The following is an 11,338-nucleotide window of genomic DNA, read 5'->3' on the forward strand; positions in this document are numbered from 1 at the left end:
TGTGAAATGGAGCCTCAGCTCTGAGTTTTCACCAAAAGTCATAAGCGTAGATACTAGTAAGGCTTGAAAGAGTATATAAAACGACAATTACCTCAAATTTGGCTTCATCTATACGGGGGAGTCCCCCAGTATCTGCCCTCCCTTTGTGGGAGAGACATGTGGCATGAAGTTGTCAAACCAAGGAATGTTTCCAAACAAACTTAAACTTGTTATTTTTTTCCGTTCATATTATGCCTTGTTAATTACTTTCTCGTCTAAATAAAGGTTTAGGCTATGCAGTGTCATTTTTAATTTTGAAAGCTGTTCTGACTTATAAAAAGTTTGAAAAACGCTGCACTAGATTCTTAACTATGTATGATATGGTTAGAGAAGGAAAAATGCGGGTATTTTGAAGGGTACGAGTATACCATTGCATAAGCAAATTGCAAGCTACAATTTGTACAAGTAAGTTGTATAATTGTATCCTCGCACTCTTAAAAATACTTGCATTTTGAATTCTCTAGATATGATTTTTATTATAGACATAGAAAGAGCACTTCAAAATATCAGAAACTTTTGAACTTTTTTTCATAGAAATAGTATATATTTCTCATATAGCAACTTTTTGCATAGAAACAACATTGAACAATAAATTATCCAGACAATAACAACTGCTTGAATTACTGTGCATAAATAATAAAAATATTTAGGTATATTGAAAATTTCATCCAATTTACAAATAAACATAGAATAACTTATCCAATAACAAAAGCTAAATGGTCTCACAGTAATTCAGATTGGAAAACTAATCTTTTATTTGTCTTGACAAGGAAAAGCTACTAAAAAAATTAAGTGGGCACTCAGTAGAGTGCAAACCTCCCTTTAAAATCATTTTTACTCTGATTTATTTATCTCAATTTGTTCCAACGTGTATGGGAAATTATGATTTATTTCTCAAAGATGTAATTGTCTCTTACTGTTAAAATATTTAATTCTCCTACAAAGTTTTTCCAAAATCGATCTGTAATTATTTCTGTAATCCGGCTTACAAACAGTCAAAATGGGGCCATTACATAAATTCTGTTCAACTTCAGACTGATTTTATTTTACAAAATAAATTTTAATTAAGTTTGGATTATGAACTAAGGAATAAAGTATAGAGAGCTATGTATTTCGGTAGCAGTTTTAAAATAGGAAGCACTTCAATAACAATTTGCTTAGAAAATCCTCATATAAAAATGGAACATATATAATATGATTTTTTTAATTATGAATATGAACATTACAAAATATACAAACATCACCTTTAACAAAAAGAAATGGGGAGTTTTAAATGTCAGTAATATTTGGATAAAGCTGTTATTTTTATCTGAATTTGACATTAGATATATTTAAATATTTTTATTTTAGAACAGAATATTCATAAAAAGGGGCATTCCTTGTCAAGTGTAAACACTCTAACGACATCCTCTTCCCAGATTTTGATCATTCTTGGTGAGGGTTTTTATACAAAAAAAGAACACTATGTCTGAAGTGTTAGATATATGCGAGCACGAGACCCTGTTTCGGAGTCGCTCCTTGCTTGGCACTTTTCAAAAGATACTTGAACTTCAGTAGATATAACTCTGCTCAAACATAACCTATTTCCAAAAGTTTCCTTTAAAATTCTAACTTTGAGCAAGTGCTTTAATTTAACTTTTATAAAAAATAATATTTACAAAATACCATTATTGCGAAATATTAAAAATGCTGCCCTAGCTATGATTCAAGTTTGATTTTACCAATTTTTCGGTAAAGCTTTACCTTACTTATACACTATGACTAAGCAAAAAAATAGAATGGGATCTCATTGGAATTATCTTCATTTAGGCCTATATTTGAAAAAGGTCATATTTGCCATATTAGAAAATTTCTTATTTATCTTGAAAAAAAACTAATGATTTTTTTTAGTATATCGAAGGTGAATTTGTGGACATTGAAAATTTTTACTAAAATTACAGCTTTGTAATCCAGGTTATTTTTCAGGGTTGTCATGAGTATTTATAAAAAACGACAATAAACAGCCGGGTGTGCTAGTACAAAAAAAATGAAAAGAAGAACCTTCTACATTTAAAATAGCATCAGTGCAGAGAAAATATTATAATTATATTTAGATTCATATATATATATATATTTAAAGACAATTTAGACGAAAGATGGGCTAGAATTGTTCTTTCAGAAAAAGAAGTTAACAACAAGACGACCTATTAAATAATTAACAAAAAAGAAGAAAGAGCAGAAGCATCAACCGTTTTTCCTTTTCTAATCAGTAAACAAATTGTTTCCTTAACACAGATCCCTTATTTAGACATGAATTACACCGATGTTGATTCTCGATTGTACTCTGAGTCCATGAAGGACTTAGACTAATAACCACTGACTCTAACCTTTAAATGTAAAAAAAAAAAGAAACCGAATATGATCATAGTAGTCTCACAATTTGAGCATGATATTTCATTAAATCAGCTACAAGCAGCTGTGACGAGGACGAGGGCGGAAAGGAACTAAACTAGAACATAGAACAGAATTGCTTCGAAGTCGATCCTCAATTCTACTCTGAGTCCAAGAAGGAATTAATATTATAACTCCTCAACAAATCATCAAGTGTACTCTCCTTATTTTATGACCACTTCCAAATGTTCAATCAATGATAGCTTGTGTACAGTAGAAAAAGAAGTTAACTCTTTAGGAATTTAATAATAATGATAGAAGCTTAGGAAAAGAAAATTTACTCTTTAGTTTCCAACTAAAGACTAAATTGGGCGAGTTAAAAAATAACACTGATTAGCATCCCTCCTTATAACTCCCAGTAACAAACCCTCAATGTTACTCTCCGTCTTTTATGAGCACGCGCATTAGTGATTACATTATACTTAGAAGTTCCCTTCTACAGAATTAAATAATTATGATAACAGCCTAGGAAAAAAAAATCCTCAGATTGCTAACTCGAAAAAATATTGCACGCGTTAAGGGCATATCTTATAAAACTTTACAAATGCTTAAATGAGATTTTTTGTCATAAGTAATTTTTAAGGTATTTCCTTGTTCTTTTTATTCTAGAAGGTCAACTCAACATTACGTGGAAGTCTAATGAAGTCGCCCCATTTCCATAGGAGGAAATTTAGGGTTTATTCAATAAAGTCTGTGAGAGGCAACGGAAGTATTCATGTGTTGTGTATATTTTGTAGCAGGAAGGGAAACAAAAGTGGAAGGAGAAGAAGGGGGGTTGAGTCAACCCATTTAGGATATAATTGATTAATGGCTCCAAAAGTGTTACAATTTATCAAACTGGCGAAAAGGGAAAAAATACTTATTAAAGAGAAAGAAAGAGAAAGAGTAGACTTATAAAGTTGTTATATATTATTATACGTAATTTATATAGTAATAAGCAAGGGAAGAAAAAAACTTACTTTATCATTGATAATTATCCGAGAAAATATACTAATTTTTCACAAAAGGGAAAAAAAAAACACACCACCAAATGAAATAATAAGTACAAATATATTTATTTATATTTTTTTTTTTTTTTTTGATCCAGTTTTTGACTTGAAGATTTAATAAAATATTTAAACGTTTTTCTCGTGAAAGCAGAGTAACTCTTTTATATAAATCAATCTAAAATTTCATGAAACGGAGGATGTCATCAACATATAAATCTTCTCCGACAAGAAGCTTTTCAAGGTTGATCCTACCCATAATCGCCTGAATGATCAGTACCTTACTGAAGAAGTGAAGAGATACCCGGGATCCTTAAGACAAAATTTCCAGCTTCAGTCATGCGATGGGAAAGTGACCCCCCTCTCTTTTCTTACCGGTAAACAATACAAAGATCAATTCGTTGTACTTCCGGATGTCGTTGTTCTTTTAATCCAGAATGCCTTTTCTTGAGAACTTACAAATCTAATTATTTATCTATATTCGTTCATTATAAACTAGGTCCAATCCCCTTTAAGTTTTCAAGCCATAAACAAATATCTACATTATATAAAAGATGTTTTTATATAATTTGATTCAATCCATTTTTACTCATAGAAATCTAACTAAACTATATTTTGTTGCATTCGAACTTGTGAATAACTTTTTCCTTATAGCTTCTACTTCCATTGGACTCTAAAAAGGTGAATTTGAATACCGCTCTACCTATATAAAAACCTATTTTTAAAAAACCAAAAATATACCAAACGATTTTTTAAGAACACAATCATATAGAACCAGTATTTTTGAAAACATTCAAACCATTTAGTATTATGTAAGATCATAAGATCATATATTCTTATTTGGTATAAAACTATATTTATACATTTTTATTGGTAGGCTTGTAAAAATCATCTAGTATTTACAATAGAAGTGGTTCCTTTTTTTTTTTTAATTGTACCCTTACAAATAGCATTTATTTTAGCATTTGTGGGGTAAAAATGCTAAAATAAATATTTATATCCCATATTTAAAAAAAGGGAAATTATTAATCTTTATTTTTTAATAGATTGAGTCTCATGAATGTACATGATTTTTTTAATATGACTTGATGAGATAAAGAGTACTTTAGTCGTCAGAGCACTTTTTGGCTGAGCTTTAAAGTTAAATTCAATATAGAGTTATATAATTTATAGAATATGCATGTGCCTAAACGACTGCAAAATTCCATTCCTTTTTGCTTATTTTTCTTATACACCTCTATAAATATATGATCTTTTTTTAATATGAAGCACCCGCTTGATTTTACATGCAAAACGCCTGCGAGTTTAATTAATGATATTCCATAGATCAAAAATGACTCTACGGGATTGAGTCACTAAATGACTCTTGAGTTGAATAAATGTTACTTTTTAAATACTTTTGTACGACAAATAGCAAGATTTGTATACAAAAGAACAGATGTTTCACTCAATTAAGTCAATTTGTTTCAACTCACTGAATGCTCTTATGGTCACATAATAAAATGCCCTAATTTCCTTAATGGAACATCCTTTAAAATGAAGGAAGCACAAGTTGATATTATTTCATATAAATACCCAAGAGCATATGTACATACAGATAAACATTGCTTTATTCATATAGATAACAGTAAATACTTATTATCAATGTAGCAAGAGGTAATTGGAATTCAAACAATCAATGTTTAGATTATTGAAAAGCTCGGGAAAAGAAGTACACATATCGATAGCTAAAAAATAAAGTGTAAATTTGGGTTCTAAGAATATTGCCCGAAAAAAAAATTGGCTGAAGGAAATTTTAGTAAAGGACGATTTGGAAGATTTAGTTGAAAAATAATATTTAATATATTGCGATTGCATATTTCAATTCAATTTAAAAGAATGATATAGTGATAAATAGGTATTGTTCATTTACTATAATATACGTAAATTAAATAGTGTTATTTTGTAGGATAATATTTTTATTAATGATGATTGAATAAAGAGAATACAGTAACTTGTGGTTTGAATGTAATTCTAATCCTTTACTTGTAGTACTATAAATAAATGAAATAATAAACACGACAATGCCTCTACTTCTGAAACATCTTGGATCATAACAAAGTGAATATTATGCTTGTTCCTCAATCCATCAGTCTTTTCCAATAGGAATAATCCATCATGGCGAATAATAATTAATAACAGAGAAGTGATTGGCACTTCTTCCATTCGAATCGCTGTTGTGTTTGTTTTTTGATAATATTTGACTTAGTATTCAATAGTTGTTAAGAATTGTTAATTGTTATTTTTATTCAACAGATCAACGTTCAGAACATTGATTAGGAGAAAAGAAGTAGAAACATCAACAGCTGAGAACCAAATACAGTGTTATTTTTTGTGTATGAGGTAACCCCGGGCCCCATGCTCCTACACTCACACACAAATTTACAATGTATTTGGTTGTCAGATGTCGATGTGTCTTCTTCTTTTCATTAATCAGTTTTCTTAATATTGATTGGTTGGATTCAAGGAATAACCCAATGTTATTACTATTAGAACATAATTATTATTTTAATAACATAGGACAGCTCGTTAACTTTATAGTATTTCCCAACTTCTATTCCAAAAAGAAATAGAAGAAAGTCCATAAATCATTTGGTTGTTAGCCAATTCTTCCAACTGCGGGATTATTATTAAATACTAGGGATAATGGTTCACAGCCTAATAATTACTAACATTGGGTTATTCCTTGTTTCGGAATTAGTAATCATTAAAAACCTAACTTCATCCGAATCCTATTTTATTAAGGCCCGAGCTTCGGATAAAGTGCTCATAAAATTCGAGACTAATTTTGGTTTCGGTCTGTATCTGAAAGTAAGGGTACCCAAAATTTACCCGAGTATTTACATCTAAGGATTTAAACCCCCCTGCATCTGAGAAAATGAAGAGCCGTCCTATCTTGAAGGGCAACTAAAATAAACAGGTATTGTAATATATTAGTAAATTTTGGTTTCATATTTACACACCTTTTAGTCGGATATCAGTACAAAAACAGCTTTCCAGATGCCCTTACCACCCCTCGTCCACTCATTTTGTAATTATGAGGAAACATTTTAGGAAATTTTTTCATTGTATAAATCGTTGTTAGTCACTGATGTCTTATTAACTATATATATATATATATATATATATACAATATACATATATTTAAATCTCTTTTATTTTTATGAAAGGAAGGAAGGGAAAATTGGTGGGAGAGAAGAAGAAGAAGAAGAAGAAGAGGGGAGTAGAATCCATCAGCCGCGAAATTGAATAAATCCAGAGTAAATTTATATATATATATAGAAAGGCTTACCCTACGTTCATACCCATATAGAAGCACCCATAAAACTCTATGAATGAAGGGTTTATTTTGACCAATGAACTTTCTACTCAATGTTATTCCATGTAACAAAATAGAAAAAAGGAACAAACAGTAATTATGGGAATAATAAGGTTCGTACTCTTATGAACACAGGGTCCATTAAAAAATCTTTTTATTATTATTATATTTTTTTTATGGAAACTTTTTTTTATAATACACATTAAATAAAATGACAAAAAAATTAATATACATTAAAATTAAATTTGTAATTAAAATCAGGAGGTTATGTCTCCTTTTTTTAATATAATATATATATATATAAACATTATATTATGCTATGAGTAAGTTACTAATAATTATAACTTGCGTTTATTAAAGTTAAAAAATATGTATCAGATTTTTTTTCTTGTGTTTCAATAATAATAAGCCTAATATAATTAATATTTATATCAGGGGATATTGAAGGAAAAGTTGCAATTATTATGTATTATACACAGTAACATCTTGACGTACGAGCTTAATACAAGCTCATAAGAGCTCGAAATTTATCCCATAAGAAATAACTTTGTAATTTTAATCTTTTCCGGGCTTAAAATTAACGGAAATCGACTGACACTAATGTATATATATATTATTTTTTTTTTTTTTTACTTTTCCATATGTTATTAATTATGTAACTATTCTTGCCTTTGTTTGTCTCTTTAAACGTAAATATTTGAATAAATTTCGGGTACCCCAAATTTTTACAATTAGACTTGCCTTGAATTTTATGAGCATTCGACCCCAAAGTTCGGAACTTAATCAAATAGGATCCGAATTATGATTATATTTTGATTGATTACTTACGCCAAAACAATGAATAACCCAATATTAATAGTTATTACTATTAATACATAATTTATAGATATTATTGGAATTATTGTTATAATAAAATGTAACCTTTATTGTATCACATAACCTCTCCTACAAAAAGAAATAGAATAAATATCATAAATAAATTCGTAGGTAGGCAATTATTCTGAACTATGGAATTTTTATTCAATAGTTGTTGAAAACTGTTCATATCTTAAAAGGAGCTAATTCTAATATTCAACAAATTATTATAAAGATACTGAGCATCGACAGACTGTCAAATAGAGTCACATTTTTCTATTAGTGAAGTAACAACCAAGGGCCTTGTTAATACAAAAATATATAGTGTATTTTGTTATCAGCTGTCAAAATTTCTACGTCTTATCTCATAATCAATGTTCTTGAAAGTTGATTGGTTGAATTAAAATTAGTTCTGTTGAAGCTGTAAACCATTGTCAATAAATATTTAATACTAATTCTAAAGTTGGGAAGAATTGGCTAACTACTAAGTGATTTTGGCTCATTTTTATCGTTCTTTTGAGGAAAAAAGTTTCAATATACATACAATAAAAGTAACATTGTTACCAGCAAGACTGTATCCCACAACACTGAAAAAATGCCCATAATCAGATGATAGTTAGCCAATTCTTCAATCAATTGAATTATTATTCAATAATAATCGTTAATTGAGCACAGCTTAACAAGAACTAATTTAAATATAACCAATCAATTTTTCGCAAATTGTTCAAATCAACATAGATTTGTTGAATTGGAATTACCTCCGTTTTAACAATTCTCAACAATTATTAAATACAAATTCAATAGTTGGGAAGAATTGGCCCACTACGTGTGCGATGCAACTGTTTATGTGAATGTCGCTTCAAGCTCTAAACAAGAAGAATAGAGATGCTACGTTCGACATAGACAATATATTTTTTTAAACCATTATTAAACAATACTATTAGCTTTTTAAGATCCGAAAAGTCCCTCTTATTTATATATATCTGTAAAAGTGCTAGTCTCCAAAACAAGTTCAGATCTCGGATCGGATTATACAAGTTTACTTATACCGTCCTTCGGTACTTCTAATATGTGCCCACGAACCGGAAATAATTCCAAATTTTATCTTGGAATCCAGTTTGTAGTTGAAAAAACTCGTATCCTCAAGGTATTACTGTTCTACTCTTTAAAAAAAAGGACAAAAAAATAAAGATAATGTTTTTCTGGGGAAAAAAATGGGCGTTTTATTTTATGTAACGTTATAATATATAAATGTATATATTAGGGATGAACCGAAGTTCAAGAATTAATTTGTAATTTCATTATTTATTCATAACATGCCTTCCCTACTAAATAAGCTCTATGAATTGTGTTGTTTTATATTTATTTATATATAGCCATTTTTTTTTTTTTTTTTTTTTTTTTTTGTGCATGGTAGCTGTACAAAGCTATTATTGTTATTAGTGTTTTATTTTATGATTATTTGTACAATGAGGAAAAAAAGTTATAATTTCTATATTTGTGTATATATAATATACATAAAAAAATGAAAATATTTAATGATGAGTATGCCAAGGTTGCGTGAGCTAGCAAATCCCTTAAAATACAATTATAATTGTTTATAGCGGAATTTTTTGTAATCATTAAATCATGTCTTGCGAATATTATGAGCTTGTATTAATCGAAGCTATAGGGACTGTTTGATTAAAAGAATAGCTACTAAGGCGACCTCTATACAATCAAAACATGACAGGATCTCAAATTTTATACACTAAGAAGAAGTCGAATTTGTGAGTAAAAATTTAAATTACTCCGTGGTATCATTTTCTTCTTTTGTACACTTTGCTTTAAGCTTGGATTTTTCACATTTCATGAAAATGAAAATTAACAAGATAACGCTGACAATTTAAAGAATGATGGGGAGGGGAATTGCTTCGCTTTCATCACCTTTTATTTGTGTAACTACAAACAGCTATGAACAGAAGAAAAGTAACATAAGAGCCACTCTGTATCAGCCAGGAACATACTTCTATGTATGCAAAAATTAAACAGTCGTTCATCCTCAATTTTACTCTGAGACCAACACGAAGAGAATAGTCATAATTATCGTTCAAAATTATATTGAGTTTGCCCTGTGTATCTGCAGACAAGTCGTGCCAATTGTTCAACAGTCCCTACATCCAAGCGGTCGTGAATTCGGAATCCTAATTCGAACGTCTCTTAAGATGGATGATCATTGATCAAGTTAGAAGTATTTCCTGTGATTGACTCGACCTTCTTTTTACGAGGTATGACGTCATGAAATTGGCATTGAAAATATGATGGTAATGTTTACTATTTTCAACTACACCCCCATAAAAAATGGGATCACTACAAAATGGAAGAAACATATTTTTTAAATATATCTTTTTTTAAATTATACATTGGATATTTTTCTATAATATTAGCTATAATATTCTTCATCACAATGTATTATGAATAAGTTATGAGAGAGGGTCTTAAGAAGAGTGTCGTTTTTCATGATTTTTTAGCCTCAAAATGGAAATATATCGAGTTCAAAACAAGATGCATAATTATAATATTAAAACTTTTTAATATTAAAATACACTTTTACATAAGTTTTATTAATCCTACTTTTGGTTTGAGGATTGTTTTAAGGGTACAAAATGACTCTGAAAGAAAATATTCCTGAATTACTATAATCTCAGAGAGAAAAATTGAGATCAGTTTTGGATTCTGCCCCCATAGATAAGTTCGATTATTGTCTTGCATTCATTTGTACGAATTTCCCCCCTCCCTCATTGTTCCCCTATGTAGTCAATCCATCTGATCAAATACGAAAAAATACAAATTTCGGAGTCAGACTTATAAAAATCTAAATAGTAATGTTCACTACATATGGATTGGCTTCCTAATGTACACAGATACAATGGGAGAGATCCTCAAATACCAAAAAGGATTTATAAGGGTTCTTTTTTTCTTATTTTGGCGTTACTTCACAATATATAAAAATATACTGTATTTTGTTTTCAGCTGTCTTTTTTTCTACAACCCCGCCCCCCCCCTCCAATCATTGGGTTATGAACGTTAATTGGCTTAATTATAATTAGCTCTTGTTAAATTGTGAACAATTTCCAATAATCAATGATTAATTATTCCATCGTTGGGAAGAATTGGCTTATTACCAACTGATTTTGGAGCATTTGTCTGTCTCTTTTAAGAGTAAAGGTTGCAAGATAAAATAAAAGTAACGACATGCTATAAATAACATCTGTATATCTAAATTTCCCTTCAAAATAGAGAATTATATAGATGTCTCCAATAAGTAGATAGATATAACTCACTGCGTTCCCTGGCTTACACAAAAGTCTACAGTGTATTTTTTGTCAACTGGCGATGGTTCTACTTCTTTTGGACTATTCGTTCTTCTTCACGTATATTGGTTGAATTATAATTACTTTATTTTACAATTGTATTTTTCTAATGTTTTACTACATCTCTTATACATCTTATTTGGCTATACCATCCAAATTTTAAAGAAAAATTTCAGGAACCGATAAGACCGTTTCTAAGACTGGACTGGACCGACACACACTAAGTGTGGGACGAAGGTGAAAGCACTCTACAATAAATATATTTATTTGTAGTTTATTTTTATTTTATGAAAATCATTTATCTTGCACAAATCCCA

General features: G+C 29.4%; 1 long non-coding RNA gene across 3 annotated transcripts in view; it reads right to left on the reverse strand.

The window, feature by feature from the left end:
- LOC121120309 (uncharacterized) overlaps positions 1 to 11,338 on the reverse strand; it is a 52,075-nt gene that overhangs the window by 18,330 nt on the left and 22,407 nt on the right. The gene's annotated exons all lie outside the window — the stretch shown is intronic.

The sequence above is a fragment of the Lepeophtheirus salmonis genome, chromosome 1, assembly GCF_016086655.4.
Source record: "Lepeophtheirus salmonis chromosome 1, UVic_Lsal_1.4, whole genome shotgun sequence".
NCBI lineage: Eukaryota > Metazoa > Arthropoda > Copepoda > Siphonostomatoida > Caligidae > Lepeophtheirus > Lepeophtheirus salmonis.